This window comes from Meleagris gallopavo, chromosome 14, assembly GCF_000146605.3.
Source record: "Meleagris gallopavo isolate NT-WF06-2002-E0010 breed Aviagen turkey brand Nicholas breeding stock chromosome 14, Turkey_5.1, whole genome shotgun sequence".
Classification (NCBI taxonomy): Eukaryota; Metazoa; Chordata; class Aves; order Galliformes; family Phasianidae; genus Meleagris; species Meleagris gallopavo.
This window is the reverse complement of record NC_015024.2, coordinates 4,602,619-4,620,458: the sequence shown is the minus strand read 5'-3', so window position 1 is coordinate 4,620,458 and position 17,840 is coordinate 4,602,619. Positions and strand designations below refer to the sequence as shown.

At 40.1% G+C, this 17,840-nt stretch overlaps 1 protein-coding gene across 5 annotated transcripts in view; it reads left to right on the top strand.

The window, feature by feature from the left end:
* RAF1 (Raf-1 proto-oncogene, serine/threonine kinase) overlaps nucleotides 1-17,840 on the top strand; it is a 68,403-nt gene that overhangs the window by 30,041 nt on the left and 20,522 nt on the right. For 4 of the 5 annotated variants that reach the window (XM_010718438.3, XM_010718435.3, XM_010718437.3 and 1 more), the window contains exon 2: nucleotides 8,736-8,791. The gene's annotated coding sequence lies outside the window, so the exon portion shown is untranslated. Of the gene's footprint in view, nucleotides 1-173; nucleotides 298-8,735; nucleotides 8,792-17,840 lie in introns of those variants that run through there. The other variant, XM_010718436.3, reaches the window with a different exon arrangement.

Here is a 17,840-nt window from a genome sequence, read left to right as displayed (position 1 = left end):
CGCTCTGCGGCCGGGATCCGCCGTTGGCCGAGTGGAAAATGGGACTGTATCGCGGTAGCGTGACTGAGAGCGGCGTGAGCCGCTCGCTTGGGATCGTTCAGCTTCGGTTTACAAAGAAGTACGTAAACACCGGAGTGTGGTTGTTTAGGTTCCCGGTTCCCTCGAGCTGCCCTGCTGTTGCCGTGCAGATGTGCTGGTCTGTTCCCGGACTCTTTTATCTACGGTTCAAATGTACACAGAAATAACCTCGCCGACAGCAGCGCTCCTCCTGTCCCCTGCGTGCCCTGCCTGTGTCAGGTACAGCAACCTGCGTGGGTTTTCCCTAGCCTCTCGGGCACATCCGCGGGTGCAGGGACCTCACCTGGGGCTGTGAAGCCTCAGGCGCTGTGGTGGAATTGCTGCGGCACGACCTGTATCCACTTGGGTGCTGCTGCAGGGTGCTGCAGGCACGCAGACCAGGAAAGGACTATGTTGCAGTAAGCCTTAAACTTCAGTCAAAATACTTGGAAGCAATTGTGTACAAGAGACCTTTAGAGCTTTTAAAATCTGTCTACCTATTTATTAAAGCTTCTGAAAGACCCTGATCCAAGCGCTGCCTAAGATTTCTTTGTTGGATAACATCAGGTTATAACTGGAATGGATGTTCCTATCCTTTAGCGCTTGCTAGCAATGTAGGTGCAAAAAGAAAAGATTGCACTGATGAATAGGAGGGTTAAGTTCCAAGCAGTTTGGTTAAATCTTTTTCTGGGGACGTCCATTAAGAATGGAAGTGACTTTCATTAATTTGTCTTAAGAATATTTTCCGTAGGCAAGCCCTAAGGCTACAGTTAATCATAAAAATAAGTGTGGATCTGTATTTTATGCTTATGTAGTGGATGACTGATGAATACGGTAAGCAGTTCAATCTTAGATCATTAAATCAGCAGTGGACTGGCTTATTTGGGCCAGAGCAGCAGTGCTTCCAGAAATCTGGAATGTGTTTTCATGTGGTTTGTTGCCATGCTTAATATCTTCAGGACTGGACAATGTATTGTGCAATACTGCTGACAGACCTGTTCTGAAGAAAAAGCTGGAAGCGACAGGGAAAGTCTCTCTTTTTTCCGAAGAAGATACAAACTATTTTTTTCTGTTTAATGCTTTTGCTGTACGTGTAAAAATTCTCATATATATATATATATATATATATATTATTTTAAGTCAGCAACAAGGTCTGTTTGACTAACTTAAGGATTTGACTGCTGTCTCAGGGCCTGAACTTACTACAGCTTATTAAAATAAGTCCTATTTTATAAACCACAGACATGACCTACGGGAATGGTTGGTCAGCACTTCTTGGTGTGCTCGATCAGCACTGGTTTCTGCTGGGACATACGTGCCCCTCACTTCAGTTATTTGTCACATTTGCTGTTGAGAAACTGGGAGCTGAGGAAAAAACAAGTTTTCCCAGTTTTCTGCCTTTGGAAACAAATTAAGGTGATATGGTAAGCTGTTAGTTCTACAGCTGTTGCAGGAGGTAGAAACCAAAAGCTGTTATGTGAAATTGCTGTGACTAAAGAAGTCCTTAAGCAGTGAGTTTCAGATGAAGGAGTTGTGCTAATAAATTCATTTTTGTGTTACATACACAGAATGTTTAAATGACTTAAGCAAATGAGCTAAATTAAATATTTGTGTTTAATAGACTGTTATTTGTGTTTGGATCTGTGTCACCTCTGTGCTCTGCCAGCGCTCCCTTCTGTGATACCTTCAGTCATTCCCTTCGCCACTGCTTTGCAGTACAGCTGGCATCCCTTGCCATCCCCTTTTTGATACTGCCATGCTGGAATCTCTCCAGGTGTGTTCTCCTCAGCTCCTTTGTGTCTCGCCTCCCTCCTGGCTGCCAGCAGGTTCCCTAGTTGGGTTCTGCCATGTAGGACGTGCTGCACCTGGGGCTGCAGTGCTGGCGAGGGAAAGCAGGAGGTTCCTCTGCAGCTTGGCCTCCTATTTCCATAGCCTGTGGGAGCTCTGTATCCCTGATGCTTCTACCTGCTTGCTTTGCTGAAATAAGCAAATAAGCCCAAGAGTGTTTGGAAGCTAGGAGGAAGGACAGTGGATGGCATAGTAATATAGGGCCAGCTGCTGAGGAAACAGGAGTGAAAATGTACGTGCAGTTTGATTTCCAAAACTTGCATGTAAATGAAGCTTGAAAAAGATGAATAATTGGAAAGGGTGATTGATTCTTAAGGAGAAGCTCATGGACTCTATTCCAACCTAAAAATGCAGAAATCTAAGGACTGTGTAATGAGAAATAGAGCTTCAGTTTCTCCTAAAATACCAAACTGCATAAATCCAAATTACCTTTCTTTGAAGAAGTAACAAAAATAGGTAAAGCAAGATTAAAACTTGTGATTTAACCAGCATTTTAAGCATGACTTCAGTAGTGTAAGATAAATACATTTGTAAATGAGCAGCTGGCTTACATCAACATTGTACCAATTTGGTACATAATTGCTTACACAAAAACCTTTGGTATTTTCTGATCTGAAATCTAGTCGTTGAAAGCAGCTTCTAAATTAGAAATTAATTGTAAGAAGAGTTGATATAACACTCGGAAATTGTGTCCAAATGTTGCTGCTACCCAGATTTCTTCTTTCTTTTATTAATGATGAGTATGCACTGTCTTACTGGCTTTGAGACAGCATGAAGCTCACCTCACTTTGCATGGCTTTCTGTGCTGGCAATCCAGATGTGTGTTTGGTGTTGTTCGTTGCCTTTCTGAAAAGAAAGTCTGTTTGGGCCAAACTTGTGTGAATAATTCCCAGTGCTCTGTTGGCTCCTGCTGCGTACACTATTTTTCTGTAAACAACAATTTTGCTTTGAAAAGCAGCTGGCATACGCGTATTCCTTTGGTGACTTGGATATTGTGTTTGTACTGGAAATGCCATCTATTTCACACAGGGCTGATTTTATCGCAGCACTGAGTGCTGACCTTTTGCAATTTAATAGAATATGGTCATCTTGTGTACTGAGATGCTGCAGTGATGTAGTAGATGGGGATAAACAAAACCCTTCCCAAGTCGTTTGTAAATGAGTAAAGCGTTTTCTTGCTATGCTTCGGAGCTAAGAGTTGTAAGTGACAGTAAACTGTGTTTACAGAAGTGAGCATTTTTTTAAAGGCTTTTAACGGACACAGTGGGATGCGATTATTTGTTTTCCAAAGGTTTTTGCCTGCTGGTGGGGAATGTCAAGAATTAGAGCTAAGACTGTAGTGTAGACATGGGTTCATGTGGGACAGTGCAGCGGTGAATCCTGCTCAGTACATTTGTTTGCAGCTGCAGGTGTGTCTGCGTTCTGCGCATCCTGCTCACCGCGCTACGTGCAGCACAGCTCTCGCGTGGTTAAACCAAAGACAATTGGTTTTAACTTCAGGCAAAAGAGTTTTGGAATTGCCTCACAGCCATCTTTGTGTGTGATGAGTGTGTGTCTCTGCTTCGTTTTCTTTGCAGTTCGCCGAAAACCCTGAAGCTGGAACCTGTATTTCCAGGTTTACTGATAGAACGCTGTTTTGTTGTTCCTGGTTGCTCGCTGCACTGTGGCTCTTTGCAGATGTTGCACCAATTGCTGTAGTGCTGCCTGTTTTCTCTTACCTCTGCAGAACGTTGCTTCATTTTGGATTCAGCTTGCGCTGCTGACGCTAAAATATTCATTTCTGACAAACAGCTGTCAAAAAGGTGTTAATTAATATTGCTTTCCAGCCGAAATATGTAGTATCGGTTAGGAGCAGAGGGACAGTGCGTATTTTTAGCTTGCGAGCTGGAGGGAGGTGGCCTCACTAACTTGGAGCTGGGTGTGGCGTGGGGTTAACCATGTTAATTAAAGCTGGCTCAGAGGTTTAGACTTTAAAAAATGGCTCAGAGCCCCCAGCAAGGCACTTTGTTACATAATTTCTTTCACAAGAGAACAAACTGGAGTTCTGAAAATGGGTGTTTTGGCAGCACTGGGCTGTGGAGGCACCAGTGAGCTGCAAGGTAGTGCTCTGCTGCAGGAAAGGTGTCTTTCGTGGTACCTTTGCAGGGCTAACATTTAAGTATTTATTGAGAAACTTCAACATATGACTAATCTGCCGTTTTGTTTTCCTGTAGTGTTTTGTTTTGGTTGTCATTTGCTCCAGTACATGTCTCTGTTGACTCCATCAGTAATTCAGACTTCTTTATGTGTATTCTACTTGTTCTGTTCTCGGTCATTTCACCATGTTCGCTCAGTCTGCTCATGCTCTGAGTATTTTCTGGAGTGATCTTCCTGTCAGAGGTGAGAATACCTCTAAAGGCACTGCTCTTTTCACTTTCTGCACCCTCTTCCTACCTATGGAAAAAATTGTCTTCTGCCCCAATCCCCCCCGAACACTGCTTGCTTGTTGAACAATTACGTAAATTACCATCCTTTTTGCTTTAGTCCACAATTTTCCCTGTTTAGAATAAATAATGTGTGATATTTTACATGAGAACTTCTTGGTGAATCTGAACGAAGCGCAGTGTAACAGGCGGGGGTGCAGATCCTCCCATCCAATTGCATGGAATGGTTGTGGAAGTGAGATTTGCAGGAACAACAGTGAGGTCCTGCAGAGCAGAACAGCACGTGGAGGGAGGACAGTTAGATTGGAAGCTTCAGTGGTAGCAGCGCTGCCAGAAGGAAAAAAGACTAGATATTGTTTTGATGATTAAAAAAACAAATTCCTAACTCACTGCAACTAGAATCACTAGTTCTGTAAATATACTGTAAAATAAAAAGCTTAATGTAAAGCTGAAAGAACCAATGATAACCTCTGAACCAGCTTCCAGCTGAAGGAAGTGCATTTTGATACACAGTAAAACTTAATATTTTTCAAGATTTGTTTTAGAAACTTTAAGCTGCTCTGAAAGTTGATCATATTGTAGGATGCAGCTCCAGCTTCATGTTCTGTAAAACCTTTTGTCAGAGTTCCAGAGGACCCGAATTTACCTAGCAATTGTTAATGGCAAGCTACTGTCAGATAAATATTTTCCTTACTTTAATAATCCCTGGTTGAATATGAACCCTTTCAGGCCTAAACTATTTCATACTGAGGCTACTGTGTGTGAATAGGAAACATTTTTTTTATTAGAGCAGCAGCTTGAAGCTTAAGGTGAACTAAATATTTTGATATTCATTCCATCTTTATATAGTGGGGTAAAAGATGTGATAGTAACATTGTGAGCCAAGTCATGTTGTGTTTTTTGTTTTGTTTTTTTGATCCTTTTCCAGTCCCCCTTCAAAAAGCCGTGAAAGCCATGTCCGGTCAGTTCCAATATGTAGGTATGTACAGGCAGAAACCTGTTGGTCTTGTTGGAGATTGGAGGATGCTGGTTTCCCTTGTACCAATTAGAAAGCTGGGCAAGTCCAGTGGCTGGCTGACAGGAACATTTTCAAGCAAAATAACTTCTCTATCTGTTTGATCCCTGGTCTAGCAGTTCTAAATGCTCATGTTGTCCTAGATGTTGTCTTTACTTGCAAGCATGAAAAGGAATCTGTGGGTTCAGGTGCTACAAAGTAGTTGTTCCAAGCTGGCTGGAAATGGGAGGTGTGTTCCCAGAAACTGGTCAAAATGAGGTTATTGGAGAATGGCAACTAGGATGGCATAAGGTAGCTTCCAGAATGTACTGCAGCCAAAAGAAACAACAGTGTGCAAGCCTCTAATTTTATGCTGACGTTTAACAGAAAATAAACTGTATTCTGAATTACATGATTCATTTGTGTTAAACGCTTTTAGAAGCAAGTATAAAGCTTACAGAGGCAATAATAGCATGGTGATACAGTGGATTGATTTCACCTGAAAGTGAATTTTGGCCTTGCTCTTCTGTTTCTCCAACATTCTGAGTTCTCTTGGTAAGTTGTTCACTGGCAATCAAGTGGTTATAAAAAGAGAGCCAGCTGATGTTGCAATCCAGGCAGTGGCCATATAGTGGAAAGACTCTCCTTTGGCATCTCCACGAGTGCTATTTTTACCTATTCCAGTAAGATCTGCCCTTGTGATGTTAAATTACAGGCCGTTACCTGGAATTATTCTGTTTTACAGAAGCACTATATGCTCTGAAGAAGATTTTAATAAAATGATAAGGCAGGTCAAGACTACAATTCTCACATTTGAAAATATTGTTTCTTCTGTCGCCACAAATAATATTTCTGCTCTAATTGTGATTCTTTAATTTCTGTTTGTGTATTTTATGGCAGGCAGAGAGGTTTTGCTTTGTTTTTCTGTTTTGGTTCCTTTGCATAGTAAGTGTTTTGTCTATCGCATCTCTCACGTGGAAGCTTTAAATAAGCAATGTGATGTAAAAGACAAGCCCAGGAATAAGCGGGTTGGAGTTTTTTTGTCATAACTTCCAAAAACTCCAACTGATGTTAACTAAACTTGATGTTCTCTCATCAAGGAACCGTAATGGGTTTCTTCACCCATTAGGAAAGGAGTTAATATTATTTCTTGTTAGAGATGTCCATCGCTGCTGGTGGCAGATTGCTGTACCTACCCAACTGGTAATGAGAACCGGAGAAAGCAGCAGGAGTGGCATCAAAGTGTGGTTTGGTTATAGAAGTATCACGTGGAGAACGTCACTTGTGCAAGGACTGCCTGAATCAAGAAATGAAATGTTTAACTTCTATTTTTCTAACCTGAAATATTGTCCAGGTGTATGTTTTAGAACTTTCAGCAAAAAAAAGTGACCTGAAAACACTGAAACACAAACTTGTTGTTTCACAGTTCTTGTTCAGCCTGTTTGTGAAATTAGGTGTACTTTTGTAGCAGAATTCTTAATATTTCCAATGCAGTGTTTTGATACCAGAGTATGGTCCATGATGAACTTGTGCAAGTTCCATGTTCCTGTACAAAACACCTGCTTCCCTTGCACCATCTCTTGTCCTGCAGTGTCTCAGGTGGAAATCCTGCAAGTAGGCACACTTCCTCCAGTATGCAGGCATTTTCTTCTCCCTTAGTTTTGCCATTGTCTTAGGTAAACAATTCTACTCACATTTAATTGAATCTCACGTCTGCAATAACAGCTGGTATTTTTGTCAGTTCACTCACTGCTTAAACTTTGATTCTTGCCAATTTGTTAGCAGATGTTCTCCTGTGATTTTCGTTTTCCGTGTTTCTCTTATCTGTCAAGAAAAGTACACAGCTTTGCTACCTTACAGCTGTTGCTTTGGGTACAGGTAGCAGTGCTGTACCTGCTCCTTCTTTAACCCATCACATGAATTTTATGCTATGTTTTCTCAATTTGTATTTGGGATTTCTTCTCACTCATTTTGTAGTACAAGTTTTTTTTTTGTCTCAGACTTCTAACTAAATTTGAGGATTGTAACTATGCTTGTTTTTGTCAGTCTGCTAATTGCCAAGATATCCACTTAAAAGGTCTTTTGTAGTTGTTTTGAGGATGCGTCCCTCTGGTCCTCTGGTCTGCTCTGTTTTTCTGTTTCTGGCCCCTACATACTGTCTGGTCTTATTTTCTACACTGTATTCCTTAGTAATGTAATCTGTTTGGGGAAAAGAAGAAATCAACTCTTGATTCAGTATGGATTATTTCCTAAGTGTGTCATTATTGCTCACCAATTCTGTTAGAACTGTACAGCTCAGCTTTTTCTTTGGTGTGTGGTGGGCAGCGTGCCATACCTTCTCCACACTCTGCTTATCACAGAATGGTTTAGGTTAGAGGGGATCTTAAAAATGACACAGTTCCAGCCCTCTGCTATGGACAGAGTTGCCAGCCACTAGATGAGGCTGCCCAGGATCCCATCCTTGAATGCCTCCAGAGATGGGGCATCCACAAATTCTCTGGTTGACATGTTACAGCGCTTCACCACCCTCTGAGTAAAATCTTTCTTCCCAGCATCTAACCTAAATCTCCCTTTTAGTTTAAAGCCATTTCCCCTTGTCCTATCGCTATCAGACTATAAAAAGTCAGTCACCCCTCTGCTTCTAAGTTTCTCTCAAGTACTGGAAGGTGGCAGTGGGGTTTCCCTGGGGCTTTCTCTAGGCTAAACGAGCCCAGCTCCCTCAACTTTTCATCATAGGAGGGAGAGGTGCTCCAGCAGGTGCTGCTAGCCCTGATGGCTGTGTGACTGTGTCCCATCTTTGCCTTCTCTAGCATGAGATTTGTTCTGGAAATGGCTAAGTAGGATGGGAACTGTGAGGTGGGAAGGCATTTTACTATTTACTTTCTAGTGAATGTTTCTGTATATTTGACTCCTGCTTCTTTAGCTAATCTTAGCTTCATATTTTTAATCAAGACTTCTTCAGATTCCCTAAGAATTCTTCCTTTTACAGTTACAGTTGTACACAAGAGATAGCAATAACCTTAGAGGCTTAGCTTGTTACTTTTTTTTTTTGATTCAAGGTTTGATGGGACATTTGTGGTCAGCAGGGTGGTTGCATGTGTAACTAAGGGCCTGATGTCTGAGAAGGAGGTGTACAGTTTCAGCCGTAAAAGATTTTTGTGGTGTTTCTTGAATAACTGCAAGTTTATACTGAGTTATTGTGGTGGTCATATAATCTGGCCTTATACAGTGCATCTCCTTACATTGGAGTGTTGTCTAGAAAGCAGTAGAAGGCCATGAAAACTGCTGGTGGATGGAAAGTAAGGTAACTCTAATGTTGTAATTCATGAAATCATTGGTTGGCTGTTGATTTGGTGTGTTGTATGTGTGCTAGAGTTTGCCTATTAAAGCGTTGTTTGTCTTGTCTTCCACAGATGATGCACTTCATCGTTTTGTCATAGGACTTCATTGACATAAAGGAAAACGAAAGGTACAAATCTCTGTCATGCCCTTCTTCCTTATCCTGCCTCATCCTTCCTTCCTTCCTTCCAGGTTCCATGGGTTATCCTCGGGGAAGGGACGTAGTACGAATGAGTTCTGTGCTTGTATTTCTTGACCATTACCAAAACTTGCTTTTTGTGTTTTGAAAAATTCCATAACTTTCATATGTCTACAGTTGTTTCAGTGTTTGCTTTATCAGAAGTGTATGCTTAACTTAAGCTCTTTCTTCAGTCAGTATCGATGGGTATTTACTTAGGAGGGCAAAGCTCTTCCTCTGTTTGGAACTTTATTGATATTTTCCTCTAGATACCACTTACCTTTTCACACAACTATGAATCTTTTTGTGAATAATCCAGACCTCACACTAAGTCAGGTCTGTGGCATTATCTTCCAAGGAGTGGGATTTGGTTGTTTGGTTGTTTTTGTTCTTGTTGTTTTTGTTTTATTTTTCCTGAGATTATACCTCTGAAACACTTTGACTAGTAAAAACCCACACGAACTGTAAATTCATGGAAGTATTTAGTAAGATGATATAAGATAGGGTTGAACTGTAACATAATTTTTCTTTGCAGGCACTCAAGGCACTAAGTGTTTGAGATGTTCTAAGTAATTTTGCTTGTATACAGTCTGTAATTTATACTTAGGTTCAGTTTTTATTTGCCAATTTTTGCAGGTTTCTTTGCAAGTATCTGTGTTTTGGAAACAAGTCAAGCTGTCCAGGCATGTTGTAACTTAAATTCTCAAGTATTATCATGTTAGCTTTGGTTCACACTGCAGAAACTTACGTTAATATACTCCCAGGTGCATTTACTAGCTCTGAAGTAGGAGGAGGAATAATCTGTTCTTGTGTTGCAAGCTCACAGAAGGTATCTTCAAGGTTCCTTTCAGACTTTTTTTGGCTACTGCTGCCCCTACTCCTCTCTGTCCCACAGGCCTGGACTCTGCTGTGAGGTGACCAAGCAGCAGTTGATCACTGCACAGCCGCTCCTTCACGCCCCCCCAGGGGCGATGGGGTAGGGAATCCCAAACTCGTGACAGGTTCCTTTGTTGATTCTATGCTCAGTTCCATAAAATTGCTGCATTGACCTGCCTGTGGCACTGCTGGTTCTGGCAGAGATCCCACATTCAGTGAAATACACTTAAAATTTAAAACTGGTCTGAGGACACTGGAATCTTCAATCTTTTGGATGTCTGCATCCTCCTCCAGTCCTCTGCTGTTTTGTAGCCATTTTTAGTAGTGGCAGTATGCTTGAACTGTGTAACAATTCAAACATGTAACCTGCATAACTATCACATGTCAGTAGTTACTTAGTTAACCTCATCCTCAGGCTGTCTTTCTTTTCAGAAAACTGGTATTTATTTAAAGAGCAGTCGTGGCATCCTCAGTGTTAATTCATTTACTACATGCAGCTGAAGAAGGAGAAAGCTGATAATTCTTTGTGCTAAATTCTCCGTCACTTTTGTTCAATTCTCAAGAACTTGTGTGGGAAGGGCATTTGGTGGATTGCTGACATTTGAGTAACTTTTTCATCCTTGCTGTAAAGTGGATGAGTTCCAGGGAACTCTTAACACAGTTTGGGGCTTTCATCCATACTTGAAACAATTCAAGCATGAAAAAGCTCAAAATGCAAATAGGCACATGTCTGAGAATGTGTGTACAGTTGATAGCAAGACTTGTGGGAAAAAAATGCTTGTCTGAAGTCTGACTTGCCTGTGTAACGTGAATGCCCCTGTAAACACATAGCTCTGCTTGTGCAGGGCAAGGCCCTCTTGGGTATCTGTCTGTTTCTCTACATCCTTTTCTGATGAACTCTGCTGGAAAGAAGGTAACATTATGGTGAAAAGCCAGTCTGAGTGTGACACGAGTGACATGTAATGTGATTCTGATAGAATCAGGTAAAGTAAAGCATTGGTCAGTATGCTTTTTATTTCTAGTAAAGCATTTGAATTTACCAAATTTAAAAACTAAAGTCTTAAATATCACTTTGGCTGCAGTAATCTTCATTATGTTGAAAGAACACCTTAAAACATTAAGTGAGCCCCTCTCGATATTTATTAATTTTTATTATAAGGTAAATGTTATAAATCTTATAGGTCATTATACTTTAGGTAATGGCTGCTAAATCAGTCTAGGATTCTCTCTAGTACTAATGAATAGGCATCAAAAAAGAATAGAGGTTTTATGCCATGCTGTAGGGTTTTGGTGCTTTGTTAGCAAACTTTTTACCCAATGTAAGTTGAAAAAAATGTTGTGCTTTCCCAGGTCATCTTGTTCTTTCATGGCTGTTCTAATAATAGTTAATGGTTTTTTTGTTGTTGCTGGTTTTTGGGTTTTTTTTGTTGTTGTTTTTGTTTTTTTGGAGGGGGAATCTAAAGTCAGCAATTATACTTAACTACAATTTCTAAAAGTTACGATTGAATGCTTGTAAACACCAGCTGTGTTTTTCTTTACCTGAGGTTGTTGCTGTGTGTGGTGTTCTGTTAGATACAGGCAGAGTGTTTAGTGCTTCTGGTTCTCTAATGAGGGAATCTGATTTTTGTAAGGGAGCTGACAGAGCTCTCTTAGTTTGGACTTGATACAAATTTCACATGGGGTGAGATGGGTGACTGACAGCCTGACTGTGTGTGTGGAAAGCACAAGCCAAACAGATGGTAGCAGCACTTGGTTAGGAGAACTAGTCTGGAGCCAGTGTAACCACCAGGAGGAGAGCAGCACAAAGCAGCTGAAGGTGCAGATAGTTTTGGAGATGAGCACCTCATAGTTAGAGCCTGAAGTAGAACCTAAGAGCGGAAATGTCTTAAAAGTGATTTCCTGCAAATTGGGTTAGAGGAAGATGGTTTGTTGTAGAGCTCCATGGTCTCTGGGTTACTGTACAACCAGTATGCTGCCTTTATTACTGTAGAGGGAATGCATGGTGGCTTTTATATTTATTTTAATCATACTTCCAGAGGTGCAAATACTGTTTCAAAACATTTATGGCTTGTGCTCATTGAATGTTCTACATTTTTCAGAAAAAAAACAACACTTTAGGGCTGTAATATTGGAGTTGTATGGCTTCATTGATGTTTTCTAACCAAAATTTTAGTCTCAAAGTTTTTCTTAGATACAGGAAAGTATTAATCTTGCAAAGGTTTAATCTATCTGAAGGTATGTCAGCCTGAGCAGTTGTATTCCCTGCTGCTGGAAGTAGATCCCAGTGCTTGGAAAAACAAACAGTGAATAAAAACGCTTTTTCCTTCTTGAATACCTTACAGTTACAATAGCAAGAATATGTTGGAATTGGTGACTATGAAATGGATGGTTCAGAGAAACAGGGATGCTGAACAGATCAGAAAAACTGTTAAGGAAACATAGAAGGTTTGTATGTCATGGATCAGGGCTAGCAGGAAATACCCCAAACTTACAGGTGTGGGAGATGCGCTAGAGTTCTTGCCATGATGCTAACTCTTGCCCCATGCTTATATTTGTATGGATAACAGCTTCATTTGTTAGGAATGGGTCTATATTTATCTCCTGGTATGTAAGGATAAATGTTTAGGAAGTACAGCCATGTATCACAATAGTTACTTGTTTGGTGCAGAGGGCTTGTTTGTTTGTTGCTGCTGTTCTGTGTTGTTTTCCCACAGCTCACCCAGGCAGTACTGAATCAGTTGGAAATCACTGTAAGTGAGGGGAGCTGAGGGAGACCACAGTTAAATGCATTGATAATCTTTAGTCACAGTGATAAAAATTTTTTCTCGTAAGCAACTCTTAAAATGAAGACATTTGTTAATAGGTAGTTTTCAAATGAATTCTGCATTTTTCTTCTCTGGTATTTTGCCTTTATGCATATTTTGCTAAATGTGAACATGGCTATTAATTGTTCACGTGGGAAAGACAGGCAAAGTTGTGTGTGTTTGTTGGGAGGGAGAACTGGATTTATGTTGTCTTTAAAAAGCTCTTGGAGTCTCTTCCAGAAATAAAGGAAAGGCCAAGGCACTTTGTTCAGTATACAGAGCGGGCTGTGCTTTGTGTCCTGTGAGCTTTCAGCTTCTCTTGTAGCAGTCAGCACTCCTCAGGAGACGGACCCAAATTCTCGACAGTTCAGACTAAACACTGCTGGTGGTCATGGAAAAAGTTAAAGTAACTTTAAAGTATTTTGGGGATTTGCTCTGTAGATGGTAAAAGACAGGATTTTGATTTGACTTCATGCTGGTGAAATACATTTAACTGTTGATCTTTGTTGCTTCTCCTAGCTTTCCCAAACAAAGGATATCTTTTTTTTATTCTCCAAACATGATTACTCTATGCAGGTAGATTGTCTATAGTTCCTAATAATTCTTAATTTTTAGTACTGATTCAGGAAAATGTGACTTTCAAAGTAATTAAACCACAAGTTTTTGAAGTTTTTGTTCAGGTTGTGTTTAGGATGGGATTAAATTTTTCTAATGACATTGTTTGTGGAGAGTATTGGTAAAGCTTAGATAGATAAAAGTAGATACACTGCTCTGTAAAGTCATTTTGGATGAGGGAAGAAAAAAGCTTCTGAAGTGTATTAGATTTTAGAGTGCTTATCACTGATGAGAGTTTTCTGCCTAATCTGGTTTTAGAAATGAAGCCTAGGGATTATTCATTCAGTCATTTTTAGGAATTTGTTACTGCCGGGTACGTGCATGGCACAGCAGTTTATTGTGTTTGCTTTTAATGTGTGTACAAATGGTTGTCATCTTGCAAAGAGTGCTGGTTAAATGTGCAGTCTGGATCATAGTGTTTAATATATCTGTGGGAGGTAGGGGAATTATAGGAGATTTTTTCTCTTAGAGTGTTTAATATGAGATTTATCACTATCGATATTCTAGTGGTAGTGAACCTAGAAGGAGATCAATTTGCTCATACTTTAATATCTTAAAATATTACTTGGATGCTGCTGTTGGAGTTCTTAGTTGTAGACAGACTAGTAATTTTGATGAAGAGTAGCTGGAACAAAAATGTAACATTTAGCTGGCAATGGATCATTGGACATAGTGCAAGCCTTAATAATGGATAATATAATGTCTCAGAAACATGCTTTTAATTCATTTAGAAGAAGAAAAACTAGTTTTTGCTGGAATAGGCATAAACTTGGAATTACGTATTTGTGAAGGCATTGTTGTGAAATCCTCTTATATTTTAAATTAAATTTCTCTTAGAACATATCAGACATCTCTTCACTGAAATGGACTGGTGTGGACCTTGGGAAAGTTTGAGGAAAATTAATTTAGTTTCAGTAGAAATGTATTTCATCAGATAGTGGTTGGAGTTGAAGATCCAAAATGAATAAATAAACCAATGCTAGGGCACAGGGTATGGTACACTGGAAGGTAAGCAGTGCTTGCATGTGTCTCATATAATGAGGTGACCAAAATGGAACCCACCCATGTCCTGTGAAGCTGTCTGTCTGTTGTCATTTGCTGTTGTGCATGCTGTTGTGTTCAGTTAAGAACTAGAGTCCGTGTGCATATTTTGTGACTGTATATTTGTTACCAGTTCAGAGCTAGTCACACAGTTACCATGTTTGTGTCTTACTGGTATGCATGCAGTGAACTGTTTGAATTCAGTGTTTTTATTTTGTATCTTTGTTTTTAAAATATATAATTTTCTTAGCTCGTTTTCTTTACCCTAGAGGGCAGTGGAAAGGCGTAAGTAATTCATAAATTACTTCTTAAGGGATAACTTAATTGTCCTTGGTCTTCCAAAATAGTTCAGAATAAGATCAGTGACTGTTTGGAAAGTGAAGGTATCTAGGAGTGGCCCGTGTGGTATCGGAATGCAAGTCTTGTCTAGACTAAACCCTCCATTAATCCAAGAAAAATAAGACATCACGAACAAAGTTACAAGGACTCACGAGTTCTGTCTTTCTTCAAAAACTGTAAGCTTGTCCTCTCCAGTGGGAAGGTTCCACCTCTACTGCCATACTACCAACATCCACCACTGACATCATGGGCCAACATAATAACGTAGGTGGCATTACTTGCAGAGCAGCCCTTGTGTATTTGTGGGAATTGCTGGTTAGAACTCCTCAGAGAGTGCCACAGTCTGAAGAGAAGTGTTTGGAAAGCTTGATTTCCTTGAGCAGAACAGTTACTTAAAACAAAGGTCCTAGGAGAGCAAAGGCCGTGGGTGCGTGATCAGAGATACTGCTGATATTTGCCTTGTACAGAAGGCTGGCAGCAGCTGATCTTGAGCCTGCTGTACGTGCAATTACAAAAACAATTGCGTTAGTTTCTCTGAGTAGGCCTTTCTGTAGTGTGCAGTAGGCCTCTCGCGTTTGGATGAGAGAACACTGCTAAGAGTAGGAAAGTACTTTTCTTATGTTACGAAGTGTAGCTTTCATCAAGATACAAGTTTGAATGTTTTATTTCCTGTTTTCACTGAATTCTTCAGGAAATGTTGGCAGCAAGTCAAAGTATTAAATGTATAGGCTGTAATGTTACGTTGTGGTCAACTTTCATAATAGCAATAGCAACAAGAGTCCAGTTGGACTGGATGATCTTGGAGATCTTTTCCACCCTTGGTGATATGATTCTGCACAGTATCTAGACATTTGAAATGAAATATTAGGGAAGTTGAGAGGTTAGATGACAAACTTGACTGGTTTTCATGCTGATACCCTTACCTATCAATTTATCTCCACTCCTTTTATTAGGGCTGTTCATATGCATAATGTGGCTGTTGCAACTGCACGTAACTTCTTTTTCACCTTTCTGTTTCACATCTAGGAAAATACATTCAAATTCTAGATCACTGTGCTGGTGCTTGGTTGTATATGCAGAAGTCTATTGTATTCCTCACTTCTATCTCCCACTCTCCCTCCTTTTTTCAGAGGTTCAGTGTTTCCATTTCTCTTTTCCCTTTTACATCAAGTATAAAACTGTTGTCATTTATGTTCCATAGATTAAAAAATAATAATAATTTAAACTATCTAAATCTTACTAGAACTTGGTTAGAAATTGAATTTTAAATGTTATTTAAATGATATTTTAAACAACGTCCAGAACTTTGTGCAACTGGACCTGGGGAGCTGACAGCATTGACTCAGGGATGACATGAGTTGGTAAGAAGGAGAAGATGTCTATGTTCATCGTATGAATTGTCAGTGAAAGAAATGTTCACAAACTAACTCGTTAGGTCCTTCTGTAGCATAGAGTACAAAAGGCCATAGTGTGGAATGTGGAATGGAGGGTAGAGGTGTGCTGTTCTTAATATCCGTATGGAGATAGGTGATGTGGTTTTGGAAAATACAGTAAGTTTCATGGGATAGTTGACAGGGATGCCTTAGAAGTGAAAGGGTGAGCAAAAGACCTTTTATTATCCACCTGGAATTACACCGCAGTGGCTTTTTCTTTGTGAGGATGTGAAAGAAAACGTTCTTGGTATAGTTATAGTGACTTTTTGCAGCTCGGAGCTTCTGAACTGGAGTACCAGGAGTCTGAGGGCAGAACTGGACAGAGCCGTCTGGTTTGGGTTAAGACCCGTTCACAACCAGTGCTTACGCAGTTCTTGAGCAGATTGGACTGATAGTGATTCGCTCTCCTGCACTTTTGCCTATCCTCAGCCTGAAGTCTTCTAGCAGAACAAGTGCTCACTTGACCCTGTGGGTGAGCCACTTCAGGGACTTACAGGGGAGAAAACAGTTGTTTCACTGAAATGGTTTCTTACTAACTTAGATTAATTCAATTATCTTCAAATTCAGGAAATAATGCCACTATTACAGTATCAGTCGTAGAATCACTACCACTATGGTTTTGCTGGAACCTTTTCAGACTTTCCATCTATCAGGCTCTGGGCAGCCTGGTCTGGTGGTTGGCGACCCTGCCCGTGGCAGGAGGTTGAAACTAGATGATCATTATGGTCCTTTTCAACCCAGGCCATTCTATGATTCTCTGACTGTTGCCTAGTTTATGACATCCTGTCATCTTGCTTGCTAGTGTTCTGAGGCTGTGGACTGTAAGAACTTGTTAGGAAATACCAGTAGGACATGACAAACATGGAGGTGCTAAAAACACACCACAGAAATATGCTTTGAGAGATTGTGGCAAAATCTTGTAGGCAGTCTTTTGGGAAGGAAAATTACCTGAAGGCCATAAAATGGCACCAAAATTATGATGTTTCCTTTCTGTCTAATAGGGTTTCAGTGAAATATGAAACAGAAACCTGATATTCCTATTAATATTTTTAGCAGTATCACATAGAGTGGATTCATTACATAAGTTCAAAGATGCCTAAAGAATGAGGTAGGTAACAGAGAGTGGCTGGATTATTTTTTTTCTTCTTCTATTGCAAAGTCTGTGTGCAATGGTAGGTGCTTCGCATGAATCAACCCTTTTTTTAAGCTTGTTGGTTATGTTTCCTTTTTAAATGCTTGTCACATCTGGGTTCAGATGTTTAGCAGTGTTGAGTACATATGAATCTAGCAAAGGCTTTTTGGAGTTGTGCTTGAGTAACACTTTCAAATTCAAGTTTATCCTTTTGGACATCCCCAGATGGGCACTTAATACTAGTGAGATGTTTTTCCATGAATTCTATTGCTTTATCTCTTCAATTGTAGAAAACAGCAAGGATGTGAGGAAATGGATGGGAGCGTTCAAATAATTTACAACAGAGAAAGCACAGAATGAAATGAGACGTATTAGAAACTGATAGGTGCTCAGTAAAGGAGTTTTTGGTGTTATGCACTGATTTTTTTTTTTGTATCTGGGGAACAGTGGGGTCTGTCAGTCTAGTACTTTCCTGTACCATAAGGGGACAGAATTGCAGTTGTTTGGAAGACCTTTATTTTGGCATTTCCTGACTAATGTGTTTTTTGACTTAGCAGGCTTAATATGACTTTCTCTCCCTTTCACAGAGGTGACCAGAAATGTAGGCAGTGTGCAGAAGTCACTAAAGGCAAATCTGGAGTTAATCTACTAACTTGGCAGTTGCACTGGGCACTTCTAAGCATTGAGTTTGCAGAGGTTTACAGAGAGATGCAGATTTATGGGAGAGAATAAACTACTAAGCTTATTTGCTTATTATTCTA